This window comes from Gorilla gorilla, chromosome 13 (assembly GCF_029281585.2).
Source record: "Gorilla gorilla gorilla isolate KB3781 chromosome 13, NHGRI_mGorGor1-v2.1_pri, whole genome shotgun sequence".
Classification (NCBI taxonomy): domain Eukaryota; kingdom Metazoa; phylum Chordata; class Mammalia; order Primates; family Hominidae; genus Gorilla; species Gorilla gorilla.
The window spans coordinates 59,519,899-59,532,048 of record NC_073237.2 but is presented as its reverse complement, the minus strand read 5'-3'; the positions used below and the strand labels follow the sequence as shown (position 1 = coordinate 59,532,048).

Below are 12,150 nucleotides of genomic sequence, written 5' to 3'. Positions count from 1 at the left end.
TAAAACAGATGAAGTTAATAATCCTTCCCTTACCGTCAAAGCAATTGGTCATCAATGATATTGAAGCTATGAGTATATAGACTATGAAGAATTAAGCTTCAATTCCTTTTTTTTTTGAGACAGAGTCTCGCTCTGTCGCCCAGGCTGCAGTGCAGTGGTGCGATCTCAGCTCACTGCAAGCTCTGCCTCCTGGGTTCACGCCATTCTCCTGCCTCAGCCTGCCGAGTAGCTGGGACTACAGGCGACTGCCACCATGCCTGGGTAATTTTTTTGTATTTTTAGTAGAGACGGGGTTTCACCGTGTTAGCCAGGATGGTCTTGATCTCCTGACCTTGTGTTCCACCCACCTCAGCCTCCCAAAGTGCTGGGATTACAGGCGTGTGAGCCACTGCGCCCAGCTTAAGCTTCAATTCTTATATAACCCCAACACCAGACTTAAAACCAGGAGAACTTCGACTCCTTGAAGTTGATAACCGAACAATTCTCCCAACAGAAATACCCATCCATACATTAATCTCATCTGAAGACATCCTGCACTCATGAACTATCCCCTTATTAGGCCTCAAAACAGATGCAATCCCCAGATGCTTAAATCAAACTACCTGAACCACTGCGTGACCAGGTCTTTCTTTACTATGGACAGTTCTCAGAAATTTGTGAATCTAACCAGTTTTATACCTATTGTCCTAGAACTAATCCTCTTAAAATATTTCAAAACCTGATCCACATCTACACTAAAATATCACTGTAAAGCTATTCAGCATTTACCTTTTAAGTTAAAGATTGAGGGAGTCTACACCTCTCTGCAGTGAATGCCTCAACTAGATACTTCCACATGATCCATTATTATCCTGTCAATAATCATAACTTTATTCTCCATTATTCAGTTAAAATTATTAAATTTCATTTATATTATCCCTACACCAAAAATAATCAAAACACAAAAACACAAGGCTTCCTGAGAATTAAAATGAACGAAATCTATTCACATCTCTTTTGCTACCCCTACAATTCTAGGCCTACCCGCAGTAGTATTAATCATTCTGTTTCCAACCTCTAGTCATCAAATTAGTAACCACTTATTTTCTATTCAACGATGATTAATCCAACCTGCGCTAAAACAGATAATAATTACCCATAACATTAAAGGACAAACCTGATCCCTTATAATAATATCCCTAATTATCTTCACTGCCTCAACGAACCTCCTTGGGCTTCTACCCCATTCATTTACACCAACTATCCAATTATCAATAAACCTGGGTATAGCAATCCCCCTGTGAGCAGGCACAGTAATTACAGTCTTCTGCTTTAAAACGAAAACCTCCTTGGCTGGCTTTTTACCACAAGGCACACCTATGCCACTTATCCCTATACTAGTAATCATTGAAACCATTAGCCTATTTATTCAACCAATAGCATTAGCTGTGCAATTAACAGCCAACATTATAGTCAGTTATCTACTAATACATTTAATTGCAGGAGCCACACTAGTACTATCAGCTATTAGTTTTCCCACAGCTTCAGTTGCTTTTATTATTCTAATCCTACTGACTATTCTCAAATTCGCCATAGACCTTATTCAGGCTTATGTCTTCACACAGCTAGTAAGCCTTTATCTATATGACAACACATAATGACCCACCAAACACATGCTTGCCATATAGTCAAACCCAGCCCCTGACCACTAACAGAAGCTCTCTCAGCTCTACTAATAACATCTGGCCTGGCCATGTGATTTCACTTTAATTCTACTACTCTTTTAACCCTAGGCCTATTAATCAACACACTAAATGTATACCAATGATGATGTGATATTATCCGAGAAAGTAAATTTCAAGGCCACCATACAACAGTTGTCCAAAAAGGCCTCCAATATGGAATAATTCTATTTATTATCTCAGAAGTATTCTTCTTTGCTGGTTTCTTCTGGGCATTCTATCACTCTAGTCTAGCCCCAATGCCAGAATTAGGAGGACACTGACCCCCCAACAGGCATTTTTCCCCTCAAACGCTTAGAAGTACCTTCCTGAATACATCTGTATTATTTGCATCAGGAGTTTCAGTTACTTCGGCTCATCACAGCCTGATAGAAGGAAATCGAAAGCAAATAATTCTAGCACTATCCATCACGATTACCTTAGGTATTTACTTCACCCTCCTACAAATCTCAGTACTTCGAGGCCCCTTTTACTATCTCTGATGGGATCTATGGCTCAACATTCTTTACAGCCACAGGCTTTCATGGATTTCATGTTATTATTGGATCAACATTTCTAACTATCTGCTTCCTCCGCCAATTAAAGTATCACTTTACAAGATGTCTGAATAGGAAGAGCTCCAGTCTGCAGCTCCCAGCATGATTGACGCAGAAGATGGTGATTTCCGCATTTCCAACTGAGGTACCTGGTTCATCTCATCGGGACTGGTTGGACAGGGGGTGCAGCCCACAGAGGGCAAGTTGAAGCAGGGCGGGGCATCACCTCACCCAGGAAGCACAAGGGGTCGGGGGATTTCCCTTTCCTAGCCAAGGGAAGCCATGACAGACTGTACCTGGAAAATCAGGACACTTTTGCCCAAATACTGTGCTTTTCCAACAGTCTTACCAAATGGTACACCAGGAGATTATATCCCATGTCTGGCTTGGCAGGTCCCACGCCCACGGAGCCTTGCTCACTGCTAGCACAGCAGCCTGAGATCCACCCATGAGGCAGCAGCCTGGCAGGGGGAGGGGCGTCCGCCATTGCTGAGGCTTGAGTAGGTAAACAAAGTGGCCAGGGAAGCTCGAACTGGGTGGAGCCCACCACAGCTCTGCAAGGCCTGCTGCCTTTGTAGACCACACCTCTGGGGGCAAGGCATAGCTGAAAAGGCAGCAGAAACTTCTGCAGACTTAAACGTCCCTGTCTGACAGCTCTGAAGCGAGCAGTGTTTCTACCAGCATGGTGTTTGAGCTCTGAGAATGGACAGACTGCCTCAGGTGGATCCCTGATGCTTCTGTAGCCTAAGTGGGAGACACCTCCCAGTAGAGGCCAACTGACACCTCATACAGGTGGGTGCCTGTCTGGGACGAAGCTTCCAGAGGAAGGATCAGGCAGCAACATTGGCTGTTCTGCAATATTTGCTGTTCTGCAGCCTCCACTGCTGATACCAAGGCAAACAGGGTCTGGAGTGCACCTCCAGCAAACTCCAACAGACCTGCAGCTGAGGGACCTGACGGTTAGAAAGAAAACTAACAAACAGAAAGGAATAGCATCAACATCAACAAAAAGGGCATCCACACCAAAACCCCATCTGTAGGTTACCAGCACCAAAGACCAAAAGTAGATAAAACCACAAAGATGGGGAGAAACCAGAGCAGAAAAGCTGAAAATTCTAAAAACCAGAGGGCCTCTTCTCCTCCAAAGGATTGCAGCTGCTTGCCAGCTGGATGGAGAATGACTTTGATGAGCTGACAGAAGTAGGCTTCAGAAGGTTGATAATAACAAACTTCTCCAAGCTAAAGGAGGATGTTCAAACCCATCGCAAGGAAGCTAAAAACCTTGAAAAAAAGATTAGACGAATGGCTAACTACAATAAACAGTGTAGAGAAGACCTTAAATGACCTGATGGAGCTGAAAACCATGGCATGAGAACTACATGACGCATGCACAAGCTTCACTAGCTGACTTGATCAAGTGGAAGAAAGGGTATCAGTGATTGAAGATCAAATTAATGAAATAAAGCGAGAGGAGAAGTTTAGAGAAAAAAGAGTAAAAAGCAACAAGACAAAGCCTACAAGAAATACAGGACTATGTGAAAAGACCAAATCTACATTTGATTGGTGTACCTGAAAGTGACGGGGAGAATGGAACCAAGCTGGAAAACACTCTTCAGGATATTATCCAGGAGAACTTCCCCGACCTACCAAGGCAGGCCAACATTCAAATTCAGGAAATACAGAGAACACCACAAAGATACTCCTCAAGAAGAGCAACCCCAAGACACGCAATTGTCATATTCACCAAGGTTGAAATGAAGGAAAAAAATGTTAAGGGCAGCCAGAGAGAAATGTCGGGTTGCCCACAAAGGGAAGCCCATCAGACTAACAGCGGATCTCCCAGCAGAAACTCTACAAGCCAGAAGAGAGTGGAGGCCAATATTCAACATTCTTAGAGAAAAAGACTTTTCAACCCAGAATTTCATATCCAGCCACACTAAGCTTCATAAGTGAAGGAGAAATAAAATCCTTTACAGACAAGCAAATGCTGAGATATTTTGTCATTACCAGGCCTGCCTTACAAGATCTCCTGAAGGAAGCACTAAACATGGAAAGGAACAACCAGTAGCAGTCACTGCAAAAACATACCAAATTGTAAAGACCATCGATGATAGGAAGAAACAGCATCAACTAACGGGCAAAATAACCAGCTAACATCATAATAACAGGTTCAAATTCACACATAACAATATTAACCTTAAATGTAAATGGGATGAATGCCTCAATTAAAAGACACAAACTGGCAAATTGGATAAAGATTGAAGACCCATCACTGTGCTGTATTCAGGAGACCAATCTCATGTGCAGAGAAACACATGGGCTCAAAATAAAGGGATGGAGGAAGATCTACCAAGCAAATGGAAAGCAAAAAAAAAAAAAAAAAAAAAAAAAAAACAGGGGTTGCAATCCCGGTCTCTGAAAAAAAAGACTTTAAGCCAACAAAGATCAAAAGAGACAAAGAAGGCCATTACATAATGGTAAAAGGATCAACTGGGCAAGAAGAGCTAACTATACTAAATATATAGGTACCCAATACAGCAGCACCAAGATTCATAAAGCAAGTCCTTAGAGACGTATAAAGAGACTTAGACTCCCACACAATAATAATGGGAGACTTTAACACCTCTCTGTCAATAATAGACAGATCAATGAGACAGAAGGTTAACAAGGATATGCAGGACTTGAACTCAGCTCTGCACCATGTGAACCTAATAGACATCTACAGAACCCTCCACCCCAAATCAACAGAATATACATTCTTCTCAGCACGACATCACACTTATTCCAAAATAGACCACACAGAAGTAAAGCACTTCTCACCAAACGTAAAAGAACACATATCACAACAAACTGGCTCTCAGAGCACAGTGCAATCAAATTAGAACTCAGGACTAAGAAACTCACTCAAAACCGCACAACTTCATGGAAATTGAACAACCTGCTCCTGAATGACTACTGGGTAAATAATGAAATGAAGACAGATATAAAGATGTTCTTTGAAACCAACGAGAACAAAGACACAGCATACCAGAATCTCTGGGACATATTTAAAGCAGTGTGTAGAGGGAAATTTATAGCACCAAATGCCCACAAGAGAAAGCAGGAAAGAGCTAAAATCGACACCTTAACATCACAATTAAAAGAACTGCAGAAGCAAGAGCAAACAAATTCAAAAGCTAGCAGAAGGCAAGAAATAACTAAGATCAGAGCAGAACTGAAGGAGATAGAGACACAACTCTTCAAAAAATCAATGAATCCAGGAGCTGGTTTTTTGAAAAGATCAACAAAATAGATGATACACTGCTAGCAAGACTAATAAAGAAGAAAAGAGAGAAGAATCAAATAGATGGAATAAAAAATGTTAAAGGGGATATCACCACCGATCCCACAGAAATACAAACTACCATCAGAGAATACTATTAACACCTCTACACATATAAACTAGAAAATCTAGAAGAAATGGATAAATTCCTGGACACATACACCCTCCCAAGACTAAACCAGGAAGAAGTTGAATCTCTGAATAGACCAATAACAGGCTCTGAAATTGAGGGAATAATTAATAGCCTACCAACCAAAAAAAGTCCAGGACCAGATGGACTCACAGCCAAATTCTCCTAGAGGTACAAAGAGGAGCTGATACCATTCCTTCTGAAACTATTCCAATCAATGGAAAAAGAGGGACTCCTCCCTAACTCATTTTATGAGGACAGCATCATCCTGATACCAAAGCCTAGCAGAGACACCACAAAAAAAGAATTTTAGACCAATATCCCTGATGAACATCGATGTGAAAATCCTCAATAAAATACTGGCAAACCCAATCCAGCAGCACATCCAAAAGCTTATCAACCACGAGCAAGTCGGCTTCATCCCTAGGATGCAAGGCTGGTTCAACATTTGCAAATCAATAAATGTAATCCATAACATAAACAGAACCAATGACAAAAACCACATGATTATTTCAATAGATGCACAAAAGGTCTTTGACAAAATTCTACAGTCCTTCATGCCAAAAACTCTCAATAAACTAGGTATTGATGGAATGTATCTCAAAATAATAAGAGCTATTTATGACAAACTCACAGCCAATATCATACTGAATGGGCAAAAACTGGAAGCATTCCCTTTGAAAACTGGCAAAAGACAGGGATGCCCTCTGTCACTATTCCTATTCAACACAGTGTTGGAAGTTCTGGCCAGGGCAATCAGGCAAGAGAAAGAAATAAAGGGTATTCAATTAGGAAAAGAGGAAGTCAAATTGTCCCTGTTTGCAGATGACATGACTGTGTATTTAGAAAACTTGGTCGTCTCAGCCCCAAATCTCCTTAGGCTGGTAAGCAACTTCAGCAAAGTCTCAGGATACAAAATCAATGTGCAAAAATCACAAGCATTCCTATACACCAATAACAGACAGCCAAATCATGAGTGAACTCCTATTCACAATTGCTACAAAGAGAATAAAATACCTGGGAATCCAACTTACAAGAGATGTGAAGGACCTCTGGACCTCTTCAAGGAGAACTACAAACCACTGCTCAATGAAATACAAGAGGACACAAACAAATGGAAGAACATTCCATGCTCATGGATAAGAAGAATCAATATCATGAAAATGGCCATACTGCCCAAAGTAATTTATAGATTCAATGCCATCCCCATCAAGCTACCAATGACTTTTTTCATAGAATTGGAAACAACTACTTTCAAGTTCATATGGAACCAAAAAAGAGCCCGCATTGCCAAGACCATCCTAAGCCAAAAGAACAAAGCTGGAGGCATCACACTACCTAACTTCAAACTATACTACAAGGCTACAGTAACCAAAACAACATGGTACTGCTACCCAAACAGAGATAGACCAATGGAACAGAACAGAGGCCTCAGAAATAACACCACACATCTACAACCATCTGATCTTTGACAAACCTGACAAAAACAAGAAATGGGAAAAGGATTCCTTATTTAACAAATGGTACTGGGAAAACTGGCTAGCCATATGTAGAAAGCTGAAACTGGATCCCTTCCTTACACCTTATAGAAAAATTAATTCAAGATGGATTAAAGACTTAAATGTTAGACTTAAAACCATAAAAGCCCTAGAAGAAAGCCTAGGCAATACCATTCAGGACATAGGTGTGGGCAAGGACTTCATGATGAAAACACGAAAAACAAAGGCAACCAAAGCCAAAATAGACAGATGGGATCTAATTAAACTAAACAGCTGCACAGCAAAACAAACTACCATCAGAGTGAACAGGCAACCTACAGAATGGGAGAAAATTTTTGCAATCTACCCATCAGACAAAGGGCTAATATCCAAAATCTACAAAGAAATTTACAAGAAAAAAACAACCCCATCAAAAAGTGGGCAAAGGATATGAACAGACACTTCTCAAAAGAAGGCATTTATGCAGCCAACAGACATATGAAAAAATGCTTATCATCACTGGTCATCAGAGAAATGGAAATCACAACCACAGTGAGATACCATCTCATGCCAGTTAGAATGGTGATCATTAAAAAGACAGGAAACAGATGCTGGAGAAGATGTGGAGAAATAGGAACACTTGCACACTGTTGGTGGGAGTGTAAACTAGTTCCCATTGCAGAAGACAGTGTGGCAACTCCTCAAGGATCTAGAACTAGAAATACCATTTGACCCAGCCATCCCATTACTGGGTTTACACCCAAAGGATTATAAATCATGGTGCTATAAAGACACATGCACACGTATGTTTATTGTGGCACTATTCACAATAGCAAAGACTTGGAACCAACCCAAATGCCCATCAATGATAGACTGGATAAGAAAATATGGCACAAATATCCCAAGGAATACTATGCAGCCATAAACAAGGATGAGTTCATGTCCTTTGCAGGGACATGGATGAAGCTGGAAACCATCATTGTCAGCAAACTATCGCAAGGACAGAAAAGCAAACGCTGCATGTTCTCACTCATAGGTGGGAGTTGAACAATGAGAACACTTGGACACATGGTAGGGAACATCACACAAAGGGGCCCAGGGGAGGGATAGCATTAGGAGAAATACCTAATGTAAATGACGAGTTAATGGGTGCTGCAAATCAACATGGCACATGTATATCTATGTAACAAACCTGCACATTGTGCACATGTACCCTAGAACTTAAAGTATAATAAAAATATATATACATCACTTTACATCCAACCACCACTTTGGCTTTGAAGCCACTGCCTGATGTTGACACTTTGTAGATGTAGTATGACTATTCTTATATGTCTCTATCTACTGATGAGGATCCTACTCTTTTAGTATAAAGAGTACCATTGACTTCCAATCAACTAGTTTCGATAATATCTGAAAGATATTAATTAATCTGACACTAGCCTTAGTAACCGACACCTTACTGGCCCTACTACTAATAATAATTACATTTTGACTTCCACAAATTAATATTTATATAGATAAATCCAGCCCCTATGAAGGCAGATTTGACCCAATAACCTCCACCTGCCTCCCGTTTTCCATAAAATTCTTCCTGGTAGCCAACACATTTCTCCTCTTTGACTTAGAAATCGCTCTAATAACTACCCCTGCCATGAGCTATTCAAACAAATTACCTAACAACAATAATCACCACAGCCCTTATACTAGTTATCATTTTAATCCTAGGCTTAATTTACAAAAGAACTCAAAAAGGGTTAGATTGAATTGAATTGGTAAATAGTTTAAGTCAAAACAAATGATTTCGATTCATTAGATTATGATAAACCATATTTACCAAATGCCCTCTATTTACATCGACATTATATTACTATATACCATATCACTACTGGTAAAATTAATCTATCAATCCCACCTAATATCATCCCTATGTGCCTAGAAGGCATAATACTGTCAATATTTATCATAATTACCCTTATAACTTTAAATATACATTTTACTCTAGCATCTATAATACCCATTATCCTCCTAGTATTTGCTGCCTGTGAAGCCGTAGTGGGCCTTGCCTTATTAGTTTCAATCTCCAACACATACGGCCTAGATTACACACAAAATCTAAATTTACTTCAGTGCTAAAAATTATTCCGACAATTATGCTGTTACCAATAATATGATTCTCTAAAAATTCTATAATCTGAATTAACATGACCATCCACAGCCTACTCATCAGCCTCATCACCCTATTGTTTTTTAACCAATTCAACAATAACTCATCCAACTTCTCACTAGTTTTCTCTTCTGATCTGCTGATGTCACCCCTCCTAATTCTAACAGCCTATTACCTCTTATAATCCTAGCAAGCCAATATTAACTGTTCAATGAATCACCCCCACAAAAAAAGCTCTATATTTCTATATTGATTTCCCTGCAGATTTTTTAAAATTATAGCATTCACAGCCACAGAACTAATTATATTTTATATTTTCTTTGAAGCCACACTAATTCCTACCCTAATTATTATTATCACCCGCGGAGGGAACCAAGCAGAATGCCTCAATGCAAGCTCATATTTCCTATTGTACACACTAGTAGGGTCCCTTCCTCTACTTGTTACACTTGTCTACACTTTAAATACTTCAGATTCACTAAATATGCTAGTAATGATATTTACTGACCAAGAACTGTTAGCCTCCTTATCCAATAATCTTATATGACTAGCATGTATTATGGCCTTTATAGTAAAAATAACTCTATTCGGACTTCACCTGTGACTCCCAAAAGCCCATGTAGAAGCCCCTATTGCCGGCTCAACAGTACTTGCAGCGGTACTCCTAAAACTAGGCGGCTGCGGTATAATACGGCTTACCCTTATCCTCAGCCCCCTAACAGAATATATAGCCTACCCCTTCCTCATACTATCCCTATGAGGGATAGTTATGACAAGCTCCATTTGTCTACAACAAACCGATCTAAAATCACTTATTGCCTACTCCTCTGTAAGCCATATACCACTTGTCATCATAGCTCTCCTAATCCAAACCCCTTGAAGCTTTACAGGTGCCATCACCCTTATAATTACCCATGGAGTCACTTCATCCCTGTTATTCTGCCTAGCAAATTCCAACTACGAGTGAGTCCAAAACGGAATCATATTACTTACCTGAGGCCTTCAAATACTCCTCCCACTGAAAGCCTCATGATGACTTCTAGCAAATCTCACTAATCTTGCCTTACCCCTACCATTAATCTAGTAAGGGAACTCTCTGTGATCATGGCTTCATTCTCCTGATCAAACATCACTATTATGCTTACAGGACTTAATATACTAATTACAACCCTCTACTCCCTACATATACCAATCACAACACAATGAGGGACACTTACATATTACATTAACAGTTAAACCTTCCTTTACACAAGAAAATACATTAATATTTATACATGTTACACCTATTCTTCTATTATCCTAAATCCTAAAATTATTATGGGCTTTACATGCTGTAGCTATAGTTTAACCAAAACATTAAACTGTGGATCTAATAATAGAAGCCTGCAACTTCTTATCTACCAAGAAAGTATGCAAGAACTGCTAACTCATGCCCCCATGCCTAACAATATGGCTTTCTCAACTTTTAAAGGATTGGAGTCATCCGTTGGTCTTAGGAACCAAAAACATTGGTGCAACTCCAAATAAAAGTAACAAATATGTATTTTTCCACTACTATAATAGCCCTAATCCCCTTAATCACACCAATTATTACGTTAGTCAACCCCTGCAAAAAAAAGATTCATACCCAAATTACATAAAAATAGCCATCACATGCGCCTTCACCATTAGCCTCATCCCAACGTTTATATATACAGACCAAGAAGTCATTATCTGAAACTGACATTGAATGACAGTCCAAACTCTTAAACTCTCACTAAGCTTTAGACTACTTCTCCATAATATTTATTCCAGTAGCACTATTTGTTACCTGTAGAATTCTCAATATGATATATAAACTCAGACCCTAACATTAATCAGTTTTTCAAATATTTTCCTCATCACAGTATTCTTCCAATATTCCACCAACAAACTCTTTCAACTCTTTATCGGATGAGAAGGTATAGGAATCATGTCTTTCTTACTAACTGGCTGACAGTATGGCCAAGCAGATGCTAATACATCAGCCCTCCAAGCAGTCCTGCACAATCGCATCGGCGATATTGGTTTTATTTTAGTTGTAGCATGGTTCCTCTTTTCCTCCAACACATGAGAGATTCAACAAGCATTCATTCTAAACCCTGCCTCTGAATCCCTTCCATTAATTCGCCTTCTCTTAGCAGCAGCAGGGAAGTCAGCTAAATTTGGCCTCCATCCCTGACTTCCATCCGCCATAGAAGGCCCAACCCCAGCCTCAGCCCTGCTCCACTCCAGCACTATAGTTGTAGCAGGAGTTTTCCTGCTCATCCGCTTCTACCCTTTAATAGAAAATAACCCCTGAACCCAAAGCTTTACATTATCTCCAGGGGCTATTACCACCTTATTTACAGCAATCTGCGCTCTAACACAAAATGATATTTAAAAAATCATAGCATTCTCCACCTCAAGTCAGTTGGGCCTTACGATAGTCACAAATGGCATTAATCAGCCACACCTAGCATTCCTTCACATCTGCACCCACACCTTTTTTAAAGCTATATTATTTATATGCTCAGGCTCCATCATCCACAATCTCAATGATGAACAAGATATCTGAAAAATAGGACTATTCAAGACTTTACCCTTCACTTCCTCTTCCCTTATTATTGGTAGCCTTGCACTTACAGATATGCTTTTCTTCACAGGCTTTTACTGTAAAGACCTTATTATCGAAACCACAAATATTGTCATATACCAAGGCCTGAGCCCTTTCTATTACTCTTACTGCCACCTCCTTAACTGCTGGCTATAGTATCCGTGTTATTTTCTTTGCTCTGC

The 12,150-nt window shown here is 39.9% G+C and overlaps 2 protein-coding genes across 4 annotated transcripts in view; one reads left to right on the top strand and one right to left on the bottom strand.

The window, feature by feature from the left end:
* The window catches only part of INSL6 (insulin like 6), a 197,100-nt gene that overhangs the window by 108,528 nt on the left and 76,422 nt on the right, over positions 1-12,150 (bottom strand). The window lies entirely within an intron of this gene.
* JAK2 (Janus kinase 2) overlaps positions 1-12,150 on the top strand; it is a 145,320-nt gene that overhangs the window by 115,750 nt on the left and 17,420 nt on the right. The gene's annotated exons all lie outside the window — the stretch shown is intronic.